The 27,737-nt window shown below is 46.6% G+C and overlaps 1 protein-coding gene across 1 annotated transcript in view; it reads right to left on the bottom strand.

Annotated features, from left to right (window-relative positions):
* Window positions 1-27,737, bottom strand: part of IGFN1 (immunoglobulin like and fibronectin type III domain containing 1) — a 392,344-nt gene that overhangs the window by 29,223 nt on the left and 335,384 nt on the right. The window lies entirely within an intron of this gene.

The following is a 27,737-nucleotide window of genomic DNA, read 5'->3' on the forward strand; positions in this document are numbered from 1 at the left end:
GTAAAGTTGTTCCTCTCGTGCAGCTCACCAAAGTTAAGTTGGTGAGCGTGAGCGAGGAAAATCATACACTAGACCAACTCCAAGTGAGATTTCTCAATGAGGGCGGTTGCGGCTGGTCGCTACTGCTTGCGTTGAGAAACCTGCTGCTAGCGCTGAGGAAGCTGTCGCTCGAGTAGAAAATCTACTCAAACCGCAGAAAGAAAAAGCGCCCTCTTGCGCCGTTTATGAGGAATTTAAAGTGCGGGACAAACTCGCGCCGCAAAAAATCAACACGAGATGCATAACTTACCAAACTCCACTCTTGCGGAACTCTGTGGAGCTCGGCTGAGTTTTTTCAGCACTTCGCGGAGTTCAGTGTAGCAGAAGTCCATGAACCCCACCCAGTCCTATGTATTTCCTTCCTGATCAATAAGCCAATCAATTCCACACTCCAGCCAATGAAAGAAATTACATCTTCTATTGCTTCCTTCTAGATCTATTTCCTGGCACACACTGGAGTTCGGTTTGGAGCATTCAAAGAAAACTTAATGAACAAGAGGAGACCAGTCATATGAAGATGCAAATGTAAATAAACATCAGCTCTCAAACTGATATATTAAATATGTTATGCACGCAGTGCAAGAGTTTTTTATCTCCTAGTTGAAAGGTAATTTTAAGCCTACCATGCCACTTACATCGCTGCTGCCACGACAACAGTCGGCTTTGCCCAGTTATGTTTAACAGACCACGTAGTAGAGATTAGAAATATTAATAATGTCCACATTAGGCAAGAAACCTCAATTACATCAAGTACTACAGAACATTGTACCCTAACACTAAAAATGAATGCACCAGAGAAGTACACGTGTCAGACTTAAATAGCTCAGACATGGACAGGCACACAAAGGTCAAGTAACATACAGGTGAAACATGAACAAGTCATACAGACACAGAGGTCAAACATATGTGGAATACCTAGGCCAAACTCATGAAATCAAGGTCCACACACAGGTAAGACAAAAACGAAAGATGATGCCCAGCAGATCCTTACGTTAGACAGGACAGGGTAGGCACCTTTTGACATACTCCATTAGAGTATGACAGGGGTCGCTGCCTGACTGCAAGTAACCTCTTTCAAGTGCAATTCAAGTAAAACTGAAGTTCCCTGAATCTCTTAGACATCTCCTGGCAGACCTTTCCCATGACCTTCTGGCCTCCTTCTTGGTTGCATCCACCAAGCCCAGTAGTCAATTAAGAAGAACAATTGTTACTTACCTGTAAACAGGTGGTTCTCCAGTATTGGTGTCTTTCATAGATTCACATGCTTGAATATTCCCCGTCGTCGGAGTGGGAGTCCCACGGTAAATAAAATAGCAATAACATACTAATAATATGTATATGTAACACATAACAGATGAAATACATATTAGAAAACAGGCAGCAAATGCCTAGACATAATTCCTCATAGGAATACATGAATAGAGAAAAAACACTTGTAGCCTATTCCTGTCATTATGTTGGTCCAAACTGTAGCCAATCAGGCGCCAGCAGCCCTCCAGAACCTTCTCCTCAGAGCTCAGCACCTCAGATTTTCGTAGCACAAGATTGACCACAGAGTCTATGAGGAGAAGAGAGCCTCTGAGGGGAGGAAGGGTGGGTCGCATGTGAATCTATGAAAGACACCAATACTGGAGAACCACCTGTTAACAGGTAAGTAACAATTGTTCTTCTCCAGTATTAGGGTGTCTTTCATAGATTCACATGCTTGAATATGGAATAGAAAGCAGTGATATCCGAAGAAAACTTCCCATAATGGAGGAGGGAAGACAGAGGCTCACCTTATTGAAAAAGAGTGCGAAGCACAGCCTGTCCCACTGCAGTGTCTGCTTCGTTGATGGCAACCAGGCAGTAGTGTTTCGTAAACGTGTGCCTGCTTGACCATGTGGCTGCTGTGCAGATGTGATGCAGCGGCACACCGGCAAACAGGGCAGTTGAAGACGACAGCGCCTTGGTAAAATGGGCCCTCACTGAAAACTGTAGAGGCTTTCCTGGCTGTTGTTGGCAGAAAACGATGGCCGAGGAAACCCAACGAGCAATTGTAGGTTCGGGAACTGGACGCCCGTTGTGGAAACGTCCATAAGCTATGAAGATGGCAAAAGTCAGCAGCTGCAGAAATCCATCTAACTATGGTTTGTTTAGACACTGCTTGTCCTTGCCGTATCTTTCCATAGGCAATAAACAGTTGATCGGATGTGAGAATGACAGAGGTCCTTTGCAAATAGAATTTTAAACATCTTCTGATGTCAAGGGTATGTAATGCCCTCTCCGCAGGGGATTGCGGATTAGGAAAAAACGTCTTTAAGATGACTGGTTCATTCAGGTGAAAATCGGAAGGCACCTTAGGCATAAACCTTGGGTTTGTAGGTAGCACCACAGAATTGGACGTGAATTGTAAGAAAGGTGAATTGATGTTGAAAGCCGGAACATCACTGACTCTTCTAGATTAAGTTAATGCTAGCAAAAGAGAATTGCTCTATGTTAAGAATTTGAAATACACCCTTAAAATTGGCTCAAATGGGTGGCGCATGAGTTGCGCTAATACTACATTAAAATGCCCTGATGGAGGCGGACGACGTACAGGAGGAAACATTCTGAATAGTCCCTTAAAGAACTGTTGTATTCTTGAAGAATAAAGAGAGATGGACCCATCCTGACGTTACCTTCAAATGGCTGCCAAAAAAGACCTTCAACATTGCATGAGATAAGCCTGATCTTGCCAAGTGCAAGAAAAAAGGTAATATGTATCTGGTCCGGAGGTTGCATGAAATGGGTGAACCCCAGCAGATTAACACCAAATGCAGATTCTTTTCCATTACAGTCTGTACGTCTTCGTTTTAGTAGGTGCTCTCGCGTAAGCCAGTACCTTCTTACAAGCCGCCGAGATAGCCCGATGAGCTAATTCAAGGTGCTCAGACGCCAAGCTGCTAATTTTAGAGAAGCCGGATCCGGATGGCAAATTTGACCATTCTGAATGGAGAGGAGATTCGGTATTGGTCGAAACTGTATTGGATCGTACTCTGAGAGGATTAGAAGTTTGGTGAACCAGTATTGGCGAGGCCACCTGGGGGCGAAGAGAATCAAGCGACACGGCTCTTTCTTCATCTTTCGGAGAACTCTCAGAACCAACGGTATCGGAGGAAAAGCATAAGCATATATTTGAGACCAGTTTATCGAAAATGCCTTCCCCTGCGAGACCCTGTGGGGATGCCAGCTTGCAAAGAAACAGGCATTTGCTGTTCTTTTCTGTCGCAAAGAGGTCCAGATCGGGATGACCCCACTGCTGGAAGATTCGATCCGCCATTGGCTGATGCAGTTCCTATTCGTGGTTTGACACCGTTGACCTGCCAAAGGGTGTCCGCCAGCACATTTGCAACTCACGGCACATGAACAGCCAAGAGATTTATCCTGTGTCGTATCGCATAAGCCCATATCTCTTGGGCTTCCTGAGATAGAAGACCCAACCTTGATTTCCCTGTTTGTTTAAGTAATGCATACTTGAAGTATTGTCTGTGCGAACCAATACTGTGGCCCCTTGAATGATTGCACGAAAGGATTTGAGGGCTAAGAAGATGGCCCCTAGCTCTAGCAGATTGATGTGCCAAGCCTTTTGTTGAGGGTTCCATCTCTCACTGACCTTCAGCTCTTGAAGGTATGCTCCCCAACCCTCGAGGGATGCGTCTGTGGTGATTGTGTAATTTGGCGCTTCTTGAAGGAAACGCACACCCCTTCTACAAATTGCTTTCTTGGACCCACCAAACACAACGGCCTCTTGAATCCGAGGAGTGATTTGAATGAGATCTTCGATTGAACTGGAGACCTGCAACCACTGCTTGTCTAGCTCCTCTAGCAAATTTCTCATGTGCAATCTGTAGTTGGGAACCAACGGGATGCAGGTGGAGGCTGTGGCCAGGAATGACTGAGGATCTACTGAAACAGACTTTTTCGTACGTAGAAGAAACCACCAAGTGGGAGCTGCAGGCCCGACGTTCGTGTGAGACAAACACCTTTGCTAGGTTTGTATTGATTGATGCTCCGAGAAACGTTCATATCGGAGCTAGTACTAGTTGGGACCTGTCATGATTTATTGAAAACCAGGTTTTAAAACAGTGACTGACAAGTCTGGGTGTGCTGGACTGCCTGTAAATAAGAGCGAGCCCTTATTATGCTGTTGTCTCAGTAATGATAATTTGTATGCCTTGCAGACGTAGATAGGCTGCCACTGGCGCCAGGATCTACGTAAAGACACGTGAAGCGGACCTAAGTCCAAAAGGTAGGACTTTAATTGAAAATGTTTTGTACCTATTGTAAAGCGTAGCCACTTCCTGTGCTTAGGAAGGATTGGCACATGAAAATAGACATCCTGGAGGTTGAGAGTAGTTATAAAGTCGTTCTGGCATAAGAACTTCAGGACTTTCTTGAGGTACAACATTTGTAAAGTTTGCGCAAAGATCTAAAATCATATGCTACTTTCCTGATTTGCTTGTTGATGAGGAACTGTGAGTAAACCCTAACGCTGTTGGAGATTCGGAACCACTCCGACGGTCCCTGTTTGTATCCATATAGACACTTGTGCAAATGACTCCCATAGATGAGAAGGTGGAGGTCCCTTTGGAGGTGTAGAAAGAGGGAAATTTGACAAATTCTAGTGTGCCCTTGGGCATGACGTGTAAAAACCCCAACGGTCCTCTGTCACCTTTGACCAATTGGAATAAAAGGGAGATATTAGACCTCCGACGTTTTTGGAGGGAATAAAGGTGGGTTCAAGGTAGTCCATTGTTTCTTAGAAGAGTTGCCTCGGCTGTACGATGATTTTCTATGGAGGACCTGTTGGAACTTTGCCCATGTGGCTGCATTTGATTTGAGTAACGCAGTTGGTTCTGATTGTAGGAGCCAATACTGGATGGTTCTCCCTTGAAAAAAGGACGTGGAGCTACGTCCTCGGCACCATGAAAAGGCTGCGATTCTATATCCAGAGGGTGCGGGCAGTATCTGTGTTCTTTAAGATGGTCTGCAGTGCCTCATCAACATGCTGGCCAGAAGGGATCCTCAATCAAGTGAAGTATGGAAGTCTGAACCTCCTTGCGAAAGATGTAGCATTGAAGCAAAAATGTCTTTGCCAGACTGATCCTATTGTGAGCTGTCGAAAACCTGTACACGCAATGTCCGCTGCACAGTGTATTATTTCTGATGCACTTCTCTCTCTCTTTCCCCCTCCTGCAAGATCTTCAAAGCGTGAGGCTTGGAGGATTCTGGAATAAGTTCTACTAGCGCCAACATGTCAAGAGCACATCTGGCGGCATACCTGCCCAACTGGCTTGCAAGATAATCGCTGTGCCGCCTGAGTAATGACTGAGTCAGGGTAGGCTGAGAGACTAGAAAAAACAGGTGAATAGTGGGGAGCTTCACATTTCTTGTTGAGGCGTGGAAAAAACGCCGGCACAGAGTTTGGCCTCTGCATGAGTTTAACACCTTCTTTCTAAATAAAGTTTATTATAGGGACTGAACGAACTTGTTTCTGTGGTTTCCCCAGGACAAGGGGAAAGGGGAAAACGATTCGCCGCTCTCTTCATAAGGAGGGGAAAAACCTCCAATATTCACCGAAGGTGAATGCAGTAGAACTCCAGTTGTATGAGAAGACGTATTCCGCCCTGGTACAGGCCGTGGCAGCCTTGCTGTCAGAAATACATAATTCTGATCTGAAGAAAAAACATGCTCATACGGCTATGTGCTGTCCAAGAAGAATAATGGCGGCAGTAAAAAGCCTTCACGCCCTCATGTGGATGTAGCGGAAAGCTGCCGTCGACGAAATAAATCGTCTACAAAAGCACTGTGCATAAAAGTCAACAGTGTGTGAAACCAACTGTCAACGGGCTCAACCGCCAATGAATCCAACAGTTGACAGGGTCATCCTTCATCGAAGTCAACTGGCGTCGAAGCTGAATGTTGACGAAGCTCCCCGTCTACGGAGCTCACTGTCTACGGAGCTCCCCGTCTACGGAGCTACCCGTCTACGGAGCTCCCCGTCTACGGAGCTCACTGTCTACGGAGCTCACTGTCTACGGAGCTCACCGTCTACGGAGCTCACCGTCTACGGAGCTCACCGTCTACGGAGCTCACCGTCGACGAGCTCACCGTCGACGAGCCTACCGTCGGCGAGGCCACCGTTCAAAGAAATTTTCCATCGACGGAACTCCCAGTGGTCGACGAGCCTTCAGTCGACAAGAGGGCACTGTCCTCACTGTCGTCGACGAATGCCAGGAGGCATTGTCGTTGCAGAGCACCAGTGACAGCAGAGATTGTCGTCAGAGAGTACATCGACCGTATCGTCGACAAGCTGGCACATGTTCATGTAGAAAAGTGCGCAGAGTGAGTCTAGACGCCTGAGAGTAAATCTCGTGGGCGTAAATGTGGGAGGCACAGACTCAAAGAAGGCCGGAGACCCTTTAATTGTGATGTTACTTCAGCTGGTGAAGTAAGGGAGAAGCATCACTTAAAACCTTAATGTGCAGGACAAACAAAAAAATCCTCTCACATCAGAAGGGGGGGTATAGTCTAAGCACAAGAACAACCCCTTTTCCACCTACCATGTCAGAGACAGGCAGAGTGCTGGCTCCCTTCACACAACGTGCGGTAGAAAATCTGAGGTGCTGAGCTCTGAGGAGAAGGTTCTGGAGGGCTGCTGGCGCCTGATTGGCTACAGTTTGGACCAACATAATGACAGGAATAGGCTACAAGTGTTTTTTCTCTGTTTATGTATTCCTATGAGGAATTATGTCTAGGCATTTGCTGCCTGTTTTCTAATATGTATTTCATCTGTTATGTGTTACATATACATATTATTAGTATGTTATTTCTATTTTATTTACCGTGGGACTCCCACTCCGACGACGGGGAATATTCAAGCATGTGAATCTATGAAAGACACCCTAATACTGGAGAATCTTGGCTTCTTCTTGCAAGATAATTTGTCTCTGGAGAGAAAAACCATTCACTTAACCTCAACCTGCTTTCTCCTGTTGAGGGTGCTGAGAAAAATTAACCTCTCCTTCCCACAAGGTGGTTGTTTTAGTTGTCTTGACTATTGTAACTTCCTTGGTGCCCCCTCGGTGTATTGAAAAAGCTGCAGTGCTTCCAAAATGCAGTGGCTAAATTAGCACTCAGATGACCTTGGTCTGAATGTGCCGCCTCTGCACTAGATGCGCTACATTGGCTTCTTGCGGAAAAATATTAATTTTAAAATCTGTTTGCCTAGTATATAGGACTTTGTATCACTCGGTCCATCTTAATGGAGGAAGAAGTTCAGCATCTACGTGCCTGGGTGCTTGCATCTCTTCCAGGCTGCCTTGTAATTCTCTGTACACAGAGTGAATTGAGCCCAGGTCACAGGCAGAGCTCTGCCTCCTATGCTTCCAAAAATGTTGAAACCCCTCCATTTTAGAAAAGCATTATAGACCTGGCTGGTAATCTTGCTACTCTCTGTGTAGATTGGATTTTTATGATAGCTTATTATGTCCTTTGGGATCTCTATTTGGCATTTTGGTGATTGTATTAGTTTCTCAGCACCAGGACACCATTTAGGGATCTGAGAACTCTACAAAATCCATAACATATCAGTTCCACATATAGAAAATGGAAGAGGTCTGGGGAGGTTAGATTTATGGATGAAAAAAGAAGGCATATCAGTAACAAAACTACAGTCAAACCAGTAATGTGAGTAAATCTAAGAGCAGAATTTTAGTTTTTTTTCATGTGGTCCATAGCCAGGTACTTCATGGATAGAGGAAGTGTAAGGAAGTTCATTGAGCTCTCCGTAGAGGTTGACAGGTTCTTGTTTATTGAAGATTAACATATAGAGGAAGAAACGTCCTAGCCACAAGGAGCCAACAGCAACTGACATACAAGTGTTCTATAGCAACTACCAAGCTACCAGAACACTCTGGAATGTGGAAAACATCTCACATTCTAAACATCAACGTGAGATACATAACATGTAGGTTATTACACACCTTTCCCCTTTACATAAAAGAAACATTACTGTAAAATAAAGTCACGTAACATTACAGGAACTTTACAAGTACGGGAACTTCTGTGCAACAATGGCATACCTTCAGACAGGTCTCCAACAACCACAGGTTTAGTTTGGCCACAAGAACGCATGGGAGCATTCCTACCTAAATTCCAGTTTAACACCATTTTTTAAAAGCCTTTTCACAATAAATGGTGAAGAGAATTTAGAAACCCCACCAGCTTTCTGAGGAAGGCGAACTTTCACATAGTCACCCACACGTACACACGTGTGAGAGACAACATGTCTGGCATCAAAATACTCCTTTTGTCTTGATAACCTTCAACTTTTGTGTTTCTTGCTAGGGTACCTTACCAGAATCAACATCCATGCATTTATCCCTCATCCACGACTGGAACATGTAAGTATTGGGACTCCAGTAACCTCTTGCCTCTTGCCAACAGCGAGTGGGGACATCATGTACAATCATGGGTTGAACTCTAGTCTTATGTATTTTGTCACATGCATTACACTCCATTCAATCTCTTACCATACGTTCCACAAGAAGGTCAATGCTAGGCAACCAGAAATGTAGACAAATTGTCTCCTTGGTTTTTGAAATGCCTTGATGTCCCTGATGGGCTAGGTGAACAATTCTCAACCTGACAGACGATGGATGAACCAATCTGGTACCCCTCCAAAGTAAACCACCACTGACAGACAACTCATCACGCACATTCCAGAACTTACCGACTTCCTCACTCAAACCCTTTATGCCATTCCAACCTTCAGTGACCAATTTGCATACTTCACAAATAACAACATCTTTTTCCAAAGAAACCTTCCATTCCTCCTCACTTAACACTTCTTCCAAGATCTCACAAACTTTATAATCATCATCATCCAAAGCGTCCTCAAGGTCATCAGGGACATCACAAGATTTTGTTGAAATTAAGCGAGAAAAACAGTCAGCTACTTTGTTTTCTGCACCAGGTATATAGTTTACTACAAAGTCGTAGTCCTGGAGGGCAACTATCCACCTAAAATTTCTCAAAGAGATTGCATCCAAACTCTTTTTGGAAAACAAGTCCTTCAAAGGTTTATGGTCAGAACACACCACAAATGAGCTTCCCCAAAGAAACATTTTTAATTTTCTGATGGCCCAAAATATACACAGAGTTTCTTTCTCTATGACCGAGTATTGTACTTCTGGTCCTACAAGTGCTCTTGAGAGAACATAACAGTTTATTTCCTTACCATTTTTTACTTGTTTGAGAACAGCAACTGACACACAAGTGTTCTATAGCAGCAACCAAGCTACAAGAACACTCTGGAAAGTGGAACACATCTCACATTCTATGCATCAACGTGAGATACAGAACAGGAATGTTTGCCCAAAATTAAACAGATGTTTGATAAAGACAACATAGTACCCATCCACATTATGAAGGACCACTAGACTCTCCATATGGCTGTAGTCTATAATTGTAAAACCATTTTAGCATTGATGAATATCTGGTCCAAAATCTATCAAAGGATCCACACATGCTCGTGTCAGCTTCTGCAACCCAAACAAAGGGCCAGATGTATTAAACACTGGTCATAAAATACTGGTCACAGTTTGTGACCAGCATTTTTGAAACCATTGTGATAATTTGCAAACTGACCTATGTACTAATAGGCCAGTTTGCAAAATACCGTACTCTAGTTGGTCGCAATTCAACCCATCATATGAATAGTAATGAAATCGGTTGCAACTGACATACACTACATTCCCAGCAGACCACCATGTCTGTTATTGCGATTAAATAAAGCAATAATTTTTTTAATGTATCCTATTCTTTTAAAGGAAAATAGGATATGTTTAAAAAAATTATAAGAGTTTTACAAACCTTTTTTTAAGCCTAGGCAGTCATCCCTGGCACTACTGCCTAGTCTTAACAAATGTTTTTGTCAACATTCATAAAGGGAAAGGTTCCTTGGGCACCCCATTCCTGTTTGCAAATAGGTTATAATTTGCCTTTCAATTGGAAGTCGAATACTAAGGGTTTTCCATCGGATTTTGGTTGCAAAACATTAATACATTCCATTGCAAATCAGTATTTGCAAGGGATGCCCTAAACACGCTCCTTCCAAATACGGATTCTGTATGTCGTTGTATATCCAAATTGTGGTATTGGTAACATGTTACCAAATAAATTTGGATTCAGTACGTACCCAAAGGCCACTTTGCAGTTGTAAATGCTCCAATTTTGAGTATCGGAATGTTTGCAACTGCAAAATGCCTTAGTACATCTGGCAGTTTACATGGAGCTCTGTGGACTCTGCAGAGGATGTTCATATGTTGCCTACCTGCATGAGTGCTAGGGAAGTAACTGCAAAGATGTGTTTCTGTAATACCCATTATTTCTTTACCCATACTACAGACATATTTGATCCAAAGTTATTGAGGCCATCTGTAAAATTATTTATCTAGATGCACACTGCGACAATAATTGCTCCATTCAATGCAAGTGGGACCAACTTCTCTTTTGATTAAGAAAAGGAAGCTAATAGACCTGATGCTGGCATGAGTGAGTCAGAGGATTACCATAAAATGAATAGGAACAAAGGCTCCGAAGCATTTACAATGAGGACAAGTGGTATGTCATACAAACAGACTGAAATATATCTGTGCCAATGATTAATCACAGAATCTACATGTAATCCTAGCTGGGCACTTCTACAGAAGTACCTCTCTTGAGCAGCTACTCTTCCCAACATTACCCAGTGATTAAGCTGCATGGTTGAAAAGAAAACAAGTTACTTACCTGTAACTTTGGTTCCCCAGTATTGGTAACTTTCATAGATTCCCATGCTTTGTATCCTTCCCCGTCGTCGGAATGGGAGTCTCGGTAACAAAAATACCCTAGCTGTAGGTACAAAAGACCAAGGAAAAAGGCCTAGGCCTCATTCCCTTTTGTAGCATATCACCCTCTTTGTGTAAAAGAGACCAAACTCAGGCCTCAGCCAATCAGAAGTGCCTCACCCCTTAGAACCTTCCTGAAGGAACCTCAGAGCCTCAGATTTTCGTAGACGTTGTGTACTTAGACACCATGTCTGTAGTAGGCTGAGCTTTCCTCGGGGAGGTGGGTGGGCGCATGGGAATCTATGAAAGTTACCAATACTGGGGAACCAAAGTTACAGGTAAGTAACTTGTTTTCTTACCCCAGTATTGGAACTGTCACAGATTCCCATGCTTTGTATCAGAGTAGCAAGCAGTTAGTAATAAAACCACATTTTGCATCATCACAATATAGCAATAGGCAACATGACATAAAGATACAAAATGTGAAAGACGGAAGGTGGGAAAGAAAGGAAAGCTCACCAATCATTGGAAGAGGTTCCTCAGGACAGCCTGTCCTACTGCCACATCACCTTGTTGTAGGGACCCCAAGCAGTAATGCCTGGTAAATGTGTGAACGCTGCTCCAGGTAGCAGCTCTGCAAATGTCTTTGATCTGTACCCCTGCAAAGAGGGCTGTAGAAGAAGCCACAGATCTCGTGGAATGTGCTCGAACCTTTCCAGTCAGAGGTTTTCCTGCAGCAGTGTGACAATGCAGAATGGCACTCGTGATCCATCTGGAAATGCCCTGCTTGGAAAGAGGAAGGCCCTTGCTTGGACCTCCGAAGGCAACAAATAACTGAGAGGTTTTCCGAAAACTCTTAGTACGCTCCAAGTAGAATTTCAAACACCGTTGCACATCGAGCTATGCAATGCCCTCTCTGCTGGTGTAGCCGGTTGAGGAAAGAACGCCTTCAAAATGACCGGCTCATTCAAGTGGAAGTCCGAGAGGACTTAAGGCATAAACCTCGGGTTAGTTCTCATGATGACAGTGTTTCTCTTGAATTGAAGGAAAGGTTCTTGGATAGTCAAGGGCTGCAATTCACCAACACGCCTAGCCGACGTGAGAGCGAGGAGGAGAGCCAATTTCCATGAAAGGTATTTCATGTCAGAACGATGGATTGGTTCAAATGGGCCCTTCATGAGTTGAGAAAGGACTAGATTCAGATGCCATGTCGGAGGCGGTGGTCTCACTGGTGGATAAACTCTGAACAATCCCTTTAGAAATTGTTTGACAATTCTGGAGGACCACAAGGAGGGTCCAGAGGCAGTCCTCCTGAACCTCGACGTTGCCGCCAAATGGACCTTAATTGATGAATGGGCTAGTCCCGACTTGACCAAGGACAGCAGATAAGGAAGGATCTGACGAGGCTTGGAAGCGAAAGGATCAATGCCTTCTTTCTTGCACCAGCAACAAAATCTCTTCCACTTAAGACGGTAAGTCCTGTTCGTAGAAGGAGCTCTTGCCTGAGAAAGGACCTCCTTAATCTCACTTGAAATGGGTAGGTTCATAAATTCTCGCTGCTCAGGAGCCATGCAGTCAGGTGTAGTGACTGCAGATCCGGGTGCCAAACTTGTCCCTCGGACATCGTGAGGAGATCTGGAAGAACCTCAAAGGAAGAGGAGGGGCTATCGAGAGCAGATGGAGTTCCGTGAACCAGAACTGCCTCGGCCAAGCAGGGGCTATAAGGATCATCCTGCACGGCTCCACCTTGATCTTCCTGATGAGCCGTGGGATCAGAGGTATGGGAATTAAAGCGTAGACAAATGTCGTCGACCATGCTATCAAAAGCGCACTCCCCAGAGAACCTCCATGGGGAAGCCTGCTTGCATAAGACCGGCATTTCTTGTTGGTCGGAGTGGCAAAAAGATCGATCTCTGGTCTGCCCCACTGGCTGAAGACCTCCTCCAAGACTCTCTGATTCAATTCCCATTTGTGGCTGACTGAGGATGACCTGCTCAGTCTGTTGGCGTTTTCGTTGAGGATGCCTGGCAAGTGTTCTGCTCTCAGCGAAATCCTCTGAAGGATCGCCCATTCCCAGATCAGCTGAGCTTCTTGCGACAATGGACGAGATCTGGTTCCCCCTTCCTTGTTCACATAGTGCATGGCCGTGGTGTTGTCCGTCCTGATAAGCACCTGTGAACCTTTCAGGCGAGGAAGAAAAGCTTGCAGAGCGAGTCATATCGCCCTGAGCTCTAACAGGTTGATGTGGAGGCGTTTCTCCTGGGGCGACCAATGACCGCTGACATGCAGGTCTTGCATCACTGCCCCCCAACCCTCCAACGAAGCGTCCGTTGTTATCACTTGCGGAGACGGGTCACTTGCGAAGGATAGACCTTGGGATAAGTTGTCTTGATTTGTCCACCATAAAGCTGCTTCCTTCATGCTTGGAGTGACCATCACTCTGTCTTCGAATGAACTGTGGACCTGATGCCACTGGTTGTCTAGTTGTTCCTGCAGAGGACGCATTCTTAGTCTGCATGGGGAATTAGTGGGATACACGATGAAATCACCCCCAGTAGAGACTTGTAGCGGCGAACTGAAAGACACTTTTTTGTGCGCAAGTCCTGAGCCAAGGTTTGTAATTTGTCTCTCCTTTCCTGAGTGGGGAAGGCTCTTGAAAGCTTGGAATCCAAGATGGCTCCCAGGAAGCGAGCCTTCCTGGACGGGAGCAGGGAAGACTTCTCGTTGTTCAGAGTGAGCCCCAGATTCTGAAACAAATTGGTACAAGCTTGAACAGCCTCCAGCGCAGCCTCTCTGGACGGAGCTTTCAGTAACCAGTCGTCCAGGTAGGGGAAGACCTGGAAATGGTTCCTTCGCAGGAAAGCTGCTACTGGCGCCAGCACCTGTGTGAAAATTCTTGGGGCCGAACGGAGTCCAAAGGGTAAGACCCTGAACTGAAAATGGCTCTTGGCTACTGTGAATCGCAGAAACCTTCTGTGTGCTGGGTGAATCGGAACGTGGAAATACGCATCTTCGAGATCGAGCATGGCCATGAACTCCCCCGGGCTGATGAGCTTCAAGATGTCCTGGAGAGAGACCATCCGGAAGGACAGGGAGATGAGATAGGTGTTTAGCTCCCTGAGGTCTAAAATGGGGCGCCACTTTTCTTGCGTCTTCTTCACCAGGAAGAACCTGGAATAAAATCCTTGTCCCCTTTGGTTTGCGGGGACCGGCTCTATCGCTCCTTTCCGGAGCATCTGTTGGACCTCGAGCCGCAGGAGACGCTGGTGTTGCGATGGAATGGCTGCCGGGGGCTTGGGTGGAGGGACTTGCGTGAATTCCAAGGGATGCCCTTTCCGAATGATGTTGAGCACCCAACGGTCCGATGTTATCCTGGACCTGTTGTGAAGGTATTTGGTGACCCTGCCTCCAACTGATGATCTCTTGAAGGCGGGTCCAGTAGGAAGAGCCAGGAGGCGGCTATTGGCGCTTGGACAAATCTCGTCCTCGTCCAGCCTGTTTCCCCTTATTATAAGGCCTGGAGTAGTTGGTAGACTGGCCTTGCCGCTGTTGATAAGGCTGACGGTAGTGTTGGGAACCGGAGCCCGTGGTGGAATAGCGTTGTTGCTGTTGATAGGATCCTCTGTAGTTACCACCTCTACCTTGGGATCCTTTAAAAGGAGACTTTCTGTATTGAAGGGTCCCCAAGGACCTGGCAGTCTGTGTGTCCTTTTTTATGTCCTGAAGAGTGTCGTCAATAAGCTTGCCAAATAATGCTTCACCATCAAAGGGAAGATCCAGGACCTTGTTTTGAATTTCAGGCCTAAACCAAGTAGCTTTGAGCCACCCTTGGTGGCGGAGGACTGCCGTCCCAGCCAATGAACGGAAAGCCGTCGTCGCAGTATCCATTGCACAGTCAATGATTTTCATCGACGTTGCTTCTCCCTCCTGTAAGATTTTCTTTGCCTCAGTCGTAGATTCCGGAGGCAGCTGGTCAAGGTATGGAGCGACATCACACCAAAGCTGGCGGTCGTATCTACCCATGATCGCTAGGGCATTTGCCGCTCGCACCAGAAAACTTGCCATCGACGAGAATCTCTTCCCCACATTATCCAACCTCCGCCCTTCCTTGTCCGGAGGAGTTGTTAAGGAAGCAGAGGGGTTACGGGATTTCCTCTGCGCAGCTTGCGAGATCACAGAGTCTGGTCTTGGATGACCCGTTAAGGCTGCCGGGGCATCAACTGGTGCCTTGTATTTCTTATCCAGACGCGGTAGCACCGGGACCACCGTCGCCGGGTTTTCATAGCCTTTAGGCCCTCCTTCCACACATGATCCACAATTGGAATGGACCTAGTTGATTTCATAAAAGGTTCCTTGAAATCATATAAAAAACAAACCGTGGAAACTTTAGGCATAGCAAATTTGAATCTCGCAGCGGCTCTCTCCATCAGCTGATGGAAGCCCCCAATGTCTGCAGGCGGAGAATCTGCTGGATCTGGGACTGGCGATGCTGGATCCGGAATGATATACTCGTCATATTCAGTATCGGGAATAGAGCCATGATCCGACTGCTGACCCTCATCCGAGGAATCATCCTGGACGTCTTGTAACCCGGAGGACTCATGATGGATGGACATTTGAGACCGAGGGGAAACTTGAGCTGGAATGGTAGGCGTCACCAATGAGGCTGACATCTCTGCAGGAGTTACTGGCGTTGACGGCACCGGAATAGGCATCCTCGCCTTAGATTTATAGTCCTGCAGCATCTTATGCAGATCTTGGAGAAAAGAAGATGGCACTGAAACCATTTCCTGCTCAGCATGATGTTGCGACTGGGCCGACTGATGATGGCCCACATCCTCGCGTCCGTAGTCGCCCTCAGAGTCAGTGTCCTGGCATTTGACTAGAAGTTGGGAGGGACTATCGGCATAGCTGTATGAGTCCTGGTCCTCCTCCTCTGAATCTCCTTCTTGCAGAAGCATGTTTGACAGCAGAGGAGACATAGTCTGCGGAGAAGTAACCTCCGGCGTGATCCGTGTCACAGAAATGGTAATTCTCTTTTCAGAGGATAAGATCGTCGACGGTTCCGTCGTCGACAGTTGTATACGCGTCGACGAGATCGGGGTCGTCGAAGTCGTCGACGAGGAAACGGTCGACACGCCAGCCGTTGTCATTGTCAAAGTCATCGTCGTCGACGAGAGACCGTAGTCGTCGACATCGTCGTCGGCACCATCGTCGATGGTGAGATTGAAACTGGTGTCGTCGGCACCTTCGTCGTCGGCACCTTCGGCGGCATCTTCGTCGTCGGCACCTTCGTCGTCGGCGACGCCCTCGTTGGCGTCTTCGCCGGCGGCGGCTTCGTCGTCGGCGTCGTCTCCGTCGACGGTGAAGAAACCGCTGTCGACGGAACCTTTGTCGACGATTCCCCTGTCGACGGGATCGTCGATGACATCAATGCAGACTTCGATTTTTTCGTAGACGGAACCTCCATTGTTGACGTCTTCGTCGTCGAGGACTTGGAACTCCTCCAGAAGATTGGGATGAAGGTTTTTTGAAGGCTGTGACAGTCTTCTCACCTTTAGAAGGCGAATCTGGTCCTATCCTCTCCTTTACACCTCGGTGAGGAGATTTGCTGGGACCTGGGCTCTCAGACTCACTGGGGGTCTTTTTTGAGGCCTTGGAAGATCTTTCCATAGGAGGGGAAGGTGAACCCCTACCCCTTTTCACTGACCTTCTTGAAGAAGACATCGATGCTGCATCCTCACTGTCACTGGGGACAGTATCTTTCCTGGTTTTCAGCTTATGGAGCCATGTCAAGAGTCTTCCCTCACGGTCCTGGAGGGTCTTGGCCGAAAAGGTGCGACAGATTTTACAGTCCGCAGCCTGGTGGTCAGGATACAGGCAGTAAATGCAGTCTTTGTGCTTATCCTCCACAAAAAGCCTTTTCTTACCACAGGTGGAACAAGGTTTGAAAAGGGCTTTTTTCTTCTCCATTTCTGACATCCTGGAAGGCAGCCAACAATCCTGAAGTGAAGTTGAAGATTTTGAAGTAGAAATCCTGAAGAAATCCTTTGTAAAAGTAGAAGTTGAGCAGAGCTCAAAGGAGACTCCCTAAGCACAACGTGCAGTAGAAAGTCTGTGGCTCTGAGGTTCCTTCAGGAAGGTTCTAAGGGGTGAGGCACTTCTGATTGGCTGAGGCCTGAGTTTGGTCTCTTTTACACAAAGAGGGTGATATGCTACAAAAGGGAATGAGGCCTAGGCCTTTTTCCTTGGTCTTTTGTACCTACAGCTACGGTATTTTTGTTACCGAGACTCCCATTCTGACGACGGGGAATGATACAAAGCATGGGAATCTATTAAAGTTCCAATACTGGGGTAACTGTCCACTCACACCAAAAGACTTCCCACAAGATTTTGTTAAAAGGGGTTGCCCATCTGGCCACAGCCACTCAAACTATATTTTATCTGTTGTAACCATGGAAACACGTTTTCCACTAAAGCTTCTCAGTAAGACCAAACAACCACTAATGAACCAGAGCACTGCATGAACTAAGTCCTTGTCACAAAGGAAACAATAATTGGTAAAGCCAATACGTCTCACCTGTGCAAGAGTTTTTGGCTTTGACAATATGTTTTAAACATGGTGTACACCAGAGTGGCTGCTGTTCGGCATAGCTAAAAGTCAGTGCCATAAAAAAGAGAGAGGCATAGAGTGGAGTGTTTTAGAGAAGAGTCTCGTGGAGTAGAGTGCCATGGGGTTGAGTGTCATTGAGTGCCATAGAGTGCAGTGTCATGGACGGAGTAGAGTGTTGCACAGTTGAAGGGAGTAGAGTGGAGTGACAGAGTGTTGTGGTGAAGAGCAGAGTGGAGTGGCTTAGAGGGTGTTGTGTGGAGTAGAGTGTTGGAAAGTAGCGTGGCATAGAGTGGAGTAAAGTGGCATGGAGTCGCATAGAGCATTGTAGAGTGGGCTAGTTTCGTAAAGTGTTAGAGTGGGGTAGAGTTTAATGGAGTATCATAGACGGGAGTAACCTATAGTCAAGTGGTGTAGAGTGAATTGGTTTTGAGTAGGCTGGCGTAGAGTGACACAGCATAGATTAGAGTGGTGCAGCATAGAGGGATGTAGCATATATTAGAGTGGTGCAGTGTAGATGAGAGTGGCACAGTGTAGAGTGGCACAGCATAGATTAGAGTGGCACAGCACAGATTAGAGTGGCGCAGTGTAGATTAGAGTGGCAAAACATTGAGTGGTGCAGCATAGATTGGCGCAGCATAGATCACAGTGGCATAGAGTGGCACTGTATCGATTGACGTGGTGTAGAGTAGAATAGATTAGAGTATTGTTGAGGGGCGCAGCATAGATTAGAGTGGCGCAACATAGAGTGGCACAGCGTGGAATGGCGCAGCTTAAAGTAGTGCAGAGTAGAGTTGCACAGCGTAGATTAGAGTGGCGCAGTATAGACCAAAGTAGCGCAGCGTGGAGCACAGTGGCACAGAGCAGAGCGGAGTGGTCCAGCATGGAGTAGAGCAGAGTGACGCAGCATAGAGCAGAGCGGAGTGGAGTAGTGCACATCAGAGTGGATTGGCATGAAGTGCAGTGGCACAGAATTGAGTGCAGTGATGCAGAGTAGACTGGAGTTGCATAGAGTGGCATGGCATAGAGTGAAGGGGATTTGTAAAGCACGGCTGCTGCCCGAAGGCGTCCAACCGCTAAGTAAAAGTAACAGAGCTCTGAGGGAAAAAGGGGAGAAGTCCAGGTTGGGAGCACATTTCTGAAAAGGTATGTTTTTAGCTCTTTACGGAAGGATGAAAGGATAGGGTTGGACCTAAGTGAGAACTGGAGGGAGTTCCATAATTTGGCAGCGTTGAACGTGAAGGACCTGCCTCCTGCTCTGGACCTTTTGACTCTGGGAACTGCAGCAAGGAATGCGTTCTCTGAGCGAAGTGACTTACCGGGACAATAGGGAGTGAGAAGTGTGTGGTTGATCTCAGGTCTGGCTCTATGGAAGGCTTGGTGCGATATGCACAGGGTCTTACATTTTATTCTATCTCTAACCGGGAGCCAGTGTAGTGACCTAATCCCTGGTTTAGCTGATTCTCTGCGTGGGATTTGGAGTAGCGTGCGAGCTGCACAGTTCTGTGTGCGCTGGAGTTTCTGCAACACGTAATCAGGGGCTCCTAAGTAAAGGGCATTATTAAAGTCGAGCCGAGATTGGATGAGGCCCTGAATGACAACCTGTTTGGCTTCCATGGGCAGGATCGGCAGGATTTTTCTCAACATTCGGATAATCCCGAAGCAAGTTGCTGCTGTTTTGGTTGCCTGAGTGTTAAAGGTGAGGGATTTGTCCAGCCAGACTCCCAGACTTTTAATGTCCTCCTTCGGGGATGGAGGAGGACCCAAACTGGGAGGCCATAGCTGGTCCAGGGGAGTTAGAATGGGGGGGCCAAGGAGCATTATCTCGGTCTTATCGCCATTGAGTTTTAATGAGGATGCTGTCATCCATCTCCTGACGTCCTCCATGCAAGCTGCTAGGTTGGACTGGGGGAGCCTGCTGTTCTTCTGTGCCAGAGAGACCACCAGCTGAGTGTCGTCCGCATACGAGATGATCTTGATAACGTATTGTCGGACGACCTCAGCTAGCGGCCTCATGTACACATTGAACAGCGTGGGGCTTAAGGAGGAGCCTTGGGGTACCCCGCAGTTTAGAGGTCTGCTAGTGGAGCAGGAGTCGCCATCAAAGACCTGGAAGGTCCTTCCGCTCAAAAAGGAACCCAACCAGTCAAGAGCGTCTCCTGAGACCCCCAGATCGACTAGATGAGACATCAGGGTTTTGTGGCACACCGTGTCAAACGCGGCGCTTAGATCAAGGAGGATCACTGCCACTGACCCTCCCTGATCCAAGATCCTCCTGGATTCCTCCGTCACGGCCAGAAGGGCAGTTTCTGTGCCGTGTTTTGGACGGAATCCAGTAGGGAGTTCTCCTCCAGGAAGTTGGTGAGGTGGAGATTAATGTGCTTCTCTAAAATTTTACTTGCCTAAGGCAACAGGGATATTGGACGGTAGTTGTTAGGGTCCATAGGGTTGAGGTTGGGTTTCTTAAGCAGTGCTCTCACCATTGCTTGTTTCCAGGGGGGAGGAACCACTCCTGTTTGCATGGAGCTATTAAGTAGGTCCATGAGGGTGGGGAAAATGACTTGGTTAGCCATGTTCATCATCTGAGGAGGCACTGGGTCAAGGAGGGAGCCTGATTTTACTTGATGTGCAAGGGATTTAAGTGATTCCAGATCTAAAGGTGGACATTTATTTAGGGAAACTCGCGGAGGATGTTCTGTTTCGCTAGGGGGTAGTGGTATGACAGTGATGGTCTCTGAGATGGGGACTGCGAAGGATAAGTATATTTTATTGATTTTTTGATAGAAAAATTCAGCCAACTCGTTACATCGGGCTATAGGGTTGTCGAATGAAGCCATGGGGGGGGAGATTTTAGCAAGGCTTTTGACTGCTTGGTATATTTCTTTTGGCTTAGATCGAGCGGCCATAATTTTTTCTTTATAGTAGTTAGTCTGAGCTAAGTTTATTTCACATTTGTACGCCCTAATGGCTTCCCTATACCTTTCTTTTCCGGTGGTAGCGTACCCTAGGCGCCACTTCCTTTCCAGCTTTCTACACTGTCGTTTTAGCTCCCTAAGCTTCTCCGAATACCAGGGGGCAGTTTCTTGTGCTCTTTTTAGTTTGGTATTCCTGGAGGGGAGGATGGTGTCAATAGAGTCCTCGATCCACTTGTTGAATGTCCTGCTGTCAGGTACAGGGCCCTTGGAAAGAGCGGGTTTGGTGGAGGAGAGGAGGTTCGCCCACTGCTCTAGCAGGAGTCTTGACCAGTTTCTCATCTTTCGTGGGATAGGTGGAGGGGGAGTGACTTTACATGTGGACCAGTTAAGGGGAATCAGAAAGTGGTCAGTCCATGGGAGGTGAGTGATAGTACCAACCGTGAGGTCGGGGCAGTTGCTAAAGACTGGGTCGAGCAGGTGACCTTTGTTATGAGTAGGGGAACTGATTAGTTGTTCTAGTTGGATTGCAGCTAAGCTGGAAACTAGCTTGTTAGCGGTGCTGTCCGTACTGTTATCAAAATGGATGTTAAAGTCTCCCAGCAGCGTGAAGTTGGAGGAAGACATAGCAGATTCGGCCGCTAGCGAGAGTAGTGAAGAGTGGAAGTGATTCAGTGGGCCTGGGGGGCGGTATACAAGTGCCCCTGTGAGACTGTCGTTGGGGGTGAGTTTGAGGCAGAAAGACATGCTTTCGCAGTCTGGGATTGGGTCGAGGGTACAATGGCATTGGTATATAGATTTGTGGATAATGGCAAGGCCTCCACCTTTTCCGCGTGAACGGTCCCTGCGAGCAATTTGGTATCCCGGTGGCAGGGCTTGAATCACCTCCGGGTCGCAGTCTGAGGTTAGCCAAGTTTCGGTTAGGAAAATGGCGTCGGGAGACCGCTCATCTAAGAGCAGGTAGATTTCTGCGCTATGTCTTGGTAGAGACCTGCAATTCAGGAGCAGTATGGTGTAGTTTTGCTGGGCCGCCCTGAATCGAGCGGGTCGGAGGTTAATGTTGCAGTGTGGACAGTAAGTGGGGAGGTTCAGAGGATGGTGTTGATGAAGGCAACTCTCTTTCGTGGGGGGTTTCAGTGTCAGAAGGGCAGCAGCGCTATATTGAGTCTTTGGAGCAAGACCACGGCAATTGGCCCCTGTCCCCGGCCGGATGCGGACGGGTACAGACGGGCTTGCCTTTGGCGCGCCCGCTGCGCGTCCGGGCCTGGCACATTTATAGAGGGGAGGAGAGGGGGCGTGGCCTCTGGCCGGTGGGAGTGGCCTCGCGGCCCTCGCTGATGGCGGCAAGAAGTTTGCTCAACCCCGCGGCAGCATTAAGGTCGGCTGCGCGGTGGTGTCGGCGTTTGTGAAGGAGGGGGGAGTGCTCAGGGCTGAGTGAGGCAGCAGGTAAAATTACAGTTTTTACAAATAAACAATTTTTTTTTTTAAACGCTAGTCTCCCTGGTTCAGCCTCAGGAGCTTCTGTCTGGCTTTAGATGCGTGCTTTGGGCTCAGCGCGGCTTAAGTAGTGGGCGGGGGGGCGTGGCCTCTGGCCGGTAGGCGTGGCCTCGTGGCCCTCGCTGATGGCGGCAAGAAGTTTTTGCTCAACCCCGCGGCAGCGTTAAGGTCGGCTGCGCGGTGGTGTCGGCGTTTGTGAAGGAGGGGGCAGTGCTCAGGGCTGAGTGAGGCAGCAGGTAAAATTACAGTTTTTACAAATAAACAATTAAAAAAAAAAACGCTAGTCTCCCGGCTTCTGCCTCAGGAGCTTCTGTCTGGCTTTAGATGCGTGCTTTGGGCTCAGCGCGGCTTAAGTAGTGGGCGGGGGCGTGGCCTCTGGCCGGTGGGCGTGGCCTCGCGGATGGCGGCAAGAAGTTTGCTCAACCCCGCGGCAGCGTTAAGGTCGGCTGCGCGGTGGTGTCGGCGTTTGTGAAGGAGGGGGGAGTGCTCAGGGCTGAGTGAGGCAGCAGGTAAAATTACAGTTTTTACAAATAAACACATTTTTTTTTTTTAAACGCTAGTCTCCCGGCTTCCGCCTCAGGAGCTTCTGTCTGGCTTTAGAGTAGCCTAGAGTGGTGAAGAGTGCAGTGGCACAGAGTAGAGTGCAGTGGCACAGAGTGCAGTTGCTCAGAGTAGCCTAGAGTGGGAAGAGTGCTGTAGTGCAGAGTAGGCTGGAGTGGTGAAGAGTGCAAGTGAACAGAGTAGACTAGATGGGCGAAGATCGCAGTGGCGCAGGGTAGCCTAGAGTGGCGAAGACTGGGTGGTGCAGAGTGGATTGAAGCAAAGTGGAGTGATGCAGAGAGGAGTGGCGTAGAGTAGAGTGTTGTAGAGTGGGGTAAAGTGAAGTACGCATGGTGTGGTAGCGCACAGCCATTACAAAAAACACATCTTCAACTGAAATCACCATTACATTAGCACAGTCATACAGTTTATACTGATAAAAGTATACAGTGCACAAACAATAGTGGGGTAATGCCCTTTCCTTGTGTATTGATTTGTTTTGATCGTATTAAAATATTTTTTCCACCACTCTTCATAATTACCAGGAAATGTGCATCTATTGTGCCTTCATAATTCTGAAATATCTGCACAGTTCATTTAGAGACATTTACATTTTGTTATGTGCTAGATAGCATGATTCTCAAATAAATCCTCTCACTTTGAAGTCAGAGAAAGAAAAGTAAACACCAAGTTCCTCTGTCTTGATTGCACTTCAAATGTGACAAGATAAGAGCAAGATGTAAAGGGCTGTTTACAGAAAGGGAGCGCTTGGAAGGATACAACAAATAAGGTATGAGAGAAGGAAGGGACAAACTCAAGCTGGGCAGGCTAAAACAAATAAAGCCAGCAAATAGATAGCAAGCACGTTAGTTACAAAAAACAAAGTCAATGGTAAGCTATAGGCTATAGGCGGAATACATTCCAAGGGAAGCTTTCAGAATGTCCTCAAGATGTTGTTAACAAACATTTTTTGCTGTCTGGTAGGCTCCAACCTAAGAATGGAATCTATTCAAAAGATGAAACATTGTCCACCCTACCTACCTGGACGTACTGAATCAGAGTCTCATAAAATCTCACAAAATAACCCTCAAAATTGTTTCCTAGACTATCATAGGAGTTCCTCATCTGCCCCATCTGACTGATAAGAAAAATTCCCAGTAGCGGAGACTCACTCATTAGGCATACCATACAATGATTTATGCTGCACAAACCACAAGTCCATGCTCTATGCAGCACTTTATTGCTGCAGACGCCAGTAAAGTCTTCTACAACGATACAGTGATGAGTCCTGTCTCTTGAAAGTAAGGTCAGCAACTCTTCTTAGGGCAGGGACAGTACCCCTCCTTCCCTGCAAAACAGTCTTCCTTTGTGCCACCGATACTGCAGTGCATCCTGGCCCTTCTGGTGGCGCAAATGTACTAGTGGGGGGTGTACTTCACTGAGTTTATATCTTCTTGTTCATGTGTGTCCTTTATGTATGTCTGGGTACATTCTCAGCATCTTCTTCACCATTATTGCAAGGAAAGGATAGTTCACACGCTGTTAGGTAAAATAAACTGGTTTATTATCTATAAAAACATGTACAAACTTTCTCCATGTTGATTCCATTTGTACACACCAACAACACTCCAAGTCCATCAAGCTGCCACATTTAGCCCATTTGCAATGAAGAGTCTGCAGTATGCTCTAGCAACTTGTATCCTCAAGGTTCACAGAAGAAACAGTACCATCATGTGAGACAGTGGATAAAGCCCCCTTCAACATGCACTGGTTGGTGCTCAAATTGATCTGTTTTAATGTACAGAAGACCAAGGTCATACTTCTGGGTTCAATGGACCCTTCACTGATAACTTTAATCTGACCAGATTTAATGCGCTGAACCTTCACACCAGAGGGTTTGGGACACAGGTACTGTGTTATAAGTGATTACACTCAACCCCAATGACCAGTAAGAGCTAGTCTTTAAAAAGACTATTTTTTTTCTTCACAAATGGAAAACAGTGCATTTAAAATTGTGACCACTACAACAATCAGAAAGTCATTCCACCACCTTCAGTTGCAAGACAGCCACAAACAAAATGATATTACTTATACAGTAAAGAAATAGCAAACACATAACGTGGAGTCTCATGGCCCCTTCTATCTCATGGGAACCGTTTGAGTTTTCACATGACAAGAACCACTGGAACTCTAGACTTTCCTGTGGGTTGTTCTCAATGTTCAGTCGATGAGCACGCCTTGCCATATTATAATTTATCAACTTTTCTACAATGTCTCTATTTTGCACAGACATTCACTAGGTTATACTTTAGGCACCAGTCACACTGCACATGATCTTAAACCCATGAACATGCATTTAACATGGTATACATAATGCACAGTCAAACTGCACACCAGAAATACTAAGATGGAAATAAGGTCCTCAATTTTGTACAGTTTTATGGGCAAAGGCCATAAGGTCGCTTCCTCATTGGGGTACAGGGAAGAAGGTCTTTGTACCTGTGTCAAGAATCAGGTGCCACAAGATTTCGGCCAACTTATAGCTTGGTAAGTAGTGGAATTAGTCAACCATGACTGCGGAAGGGAGGCACAATTTGTACATACCCCATTACTTGTGAAAAAAAGTACAGAGCACATTCCATTCAGAGAAAATTAATGTGCCGGTCAGGAAGAAATCAAACATGGCCATGGTGACACATCTTCTCCTGACATGTGAAGACTTTTGTAAAAAACACCGTGTAGTTTGCTATATTTTTGGCGTGGCGTCATAGAATGAATTGTAACAACCTCAGGGCAATTCTCCTTTCCATCCCCTCACCGTTTGCACACTGTCTCTAGACTCACCACAGCCCAGTGCCCAGTTGGGTCCTCAACCATACAAGCAAACCATCTACATCTAGCTGCCTCTCAGCTGCAGGATGCCCCGCCATTCATGATGGGACTGATGCTAGGGTAGGGCCGTTTCTAAATTGGCCTGGCTTCGCAGAATAAAGTTTTACCTTCACCTAATAATAACTTTTAACGGGTCAGTACTAGTACTTTTCAGCAAGAATGCCTTACGAGTACTTCCCAGCAGCACTGTAGTTCTTATAATCGAAAGTGCATGCACCTTTCAACAGTGCTGCTATATAGTAATTGAGATCAGGCTTGCCTTAGTTTTGGTGGCCAGTACCGAAAGTTCTCAGAATAGTCCGTCCATTTAGTAGGACATTGCCAGCAGGTCTCAAGAGGACTGCCATACTTTTGAAGGAAAGTGCCCTTTTTAGGTTGAAGCCTACCAGACTGATTTGCTTATGACTTCTTGGGTGCATTCTGAAAGCTTCCTTGGGAATGCATTTAACCCATTGCTTACTATTGGGTTTGTGGTTTGTAACTCACATTTACTTGCTATTTGCTGGCTCTATTTGTTTTAGGCTGTCCAGCTTGAGTTTGTGTGAGCATGGAGTACTCCTTTTCTGTAAACAGCCCTTTACATCTTGTTATTATCTTGTCACATTTTCTGAGCATTCAAAGAAAGAGGTCAAATGCCAGGTTCTGTATTCCAAGAGAGTTTTGTGTTTACTTTTCTCTAGCTGAATTCTAAGTTAGAAAATGTACCCATGCAAGACGACAGGCTTTAGGAAGTAATGTTTGCTAACATACAACAAAAATGAACTGTGCTGATATTTCAGAATACGCCAGAATAGGAAAGTAGAAACGAAGCTAATTTTTTTTGTAATTCCAAAGTGTGGTGAAAACAAATAATTTAATATGATCAAAATACATCAATACACTAGGTGATGACATATCCACACATTATAGTGTATGTACAGTAAAACTGTATGTCTGTGCAAATGTAATGGTCATTTCAATTGGAAATGTGTTATCTGTCATGGCACTGCACTACCACACCATGCATACTACACTCTACACCACTCCATGTTACATTACTCCATTCTGCTCTACACAACTCCTCTCTACAACACTCTACTCCACTCTATGTCCTTTCACTCTACACCATGTCACTCCACTATACGCCCCTCCACTCTAAGACACTCTATTATACATTATGCCACTGTACACTGTATACCACTAACCCCAATTCACTTCAATCTAACCCCTCTCCACTCCACCCTAACCCTATTTACCCTGCTCCACTCCATTCTACCCCAATCCACTCAATCTACCCCAATACATTCAAACTACCCCACTTCACTACAATCTACCCCAATCTACCTAACAACACTCCACCCAATCTATCCCACTCCACTCCATCCCATGCCACTCCAAACTACCCCACTCCAAACTACCCCACCCATCCCAATCTACCCCACCCACTCTACCTCACTCAAATCTATTCCACTCTGGGCTACCCCAATCTACCCCCCTTCACTCCAATCTACCCCGCTCTACTCCAATCAACCCCACTCCCATTCACCCACTCTACCCCACTCTACCCCACTATACTCCACACCAATCTATCCCACTCAACTCTACCCAATCTACCCCACTCCAATCTATCAAAGTTTTCCCCACTCCACTCCTATCTACCCCACTCCACTTCAATATATCCTACTCCAATCCAACCAATCTACCACACTCTGCTCCACTCCAAACTACCCCACTCCAATCTACCCCACAACACTCCACTCCACCAAATCTACCCCATTTCACTCTAATATACCACACACCACTCTAATCTACCCAGCTCCACTCTACCACAATCTAACCCACTCCAGTCTACCACAATTTAACCCATTCTACTTTCCTAAAATGTACCCCACTCCCCCTATTTAACCCACTCCACTCAACCCCACTCCTATCCAGCCAAACTACCCCATTCTACACCACACCAATCTCCCCCACTTTACTGTACCCCAATCTAGCATACTCCACTCCATCCCGATCTAACCCACTACACTCCTCCCCACCTACCCCACTACACTCCAATACACCCCACTCCACTACACCCAATCTAACCCACTCTACTCCACTCCAATCTACCCCACTCCTATCTGCCCCAACCTACAACACTCCACTCTACCTCAATCTACCACATTCTCCTTCACTCCATTCTAACCCACCCCCTCTAACTCACTCCAATCTGTCCCAGTTGTCTCCACTCCAATTCTACCTCACTCTTCCCCACCCCACTTCAATCTACTCCAGCCGGTATACATCCTTTACGACGCAACTTTTACCACGCAGTGCCTTTACGACGCAACTTTTACAAAGCAAACCATTACAACGCATTGCGCTGGGGGGCGCTCTAGGATAGGGAATAGGTTTAACGTACTATCCAACACC

This window comes from Lissotriton helveticus, chromosome 5_1 (assembly GCF_964261635.1).
Source record: "Lissotriton helveticus chromosome 5_1, aLisHel1.1, whole genome shotgun sequence".
Lineage (NCBI taxonomy): Eukaryota > Metazoa > Chordata > Amphibia > Caudata > Salamandridae > Lissotriton > Lissotriton helveticus.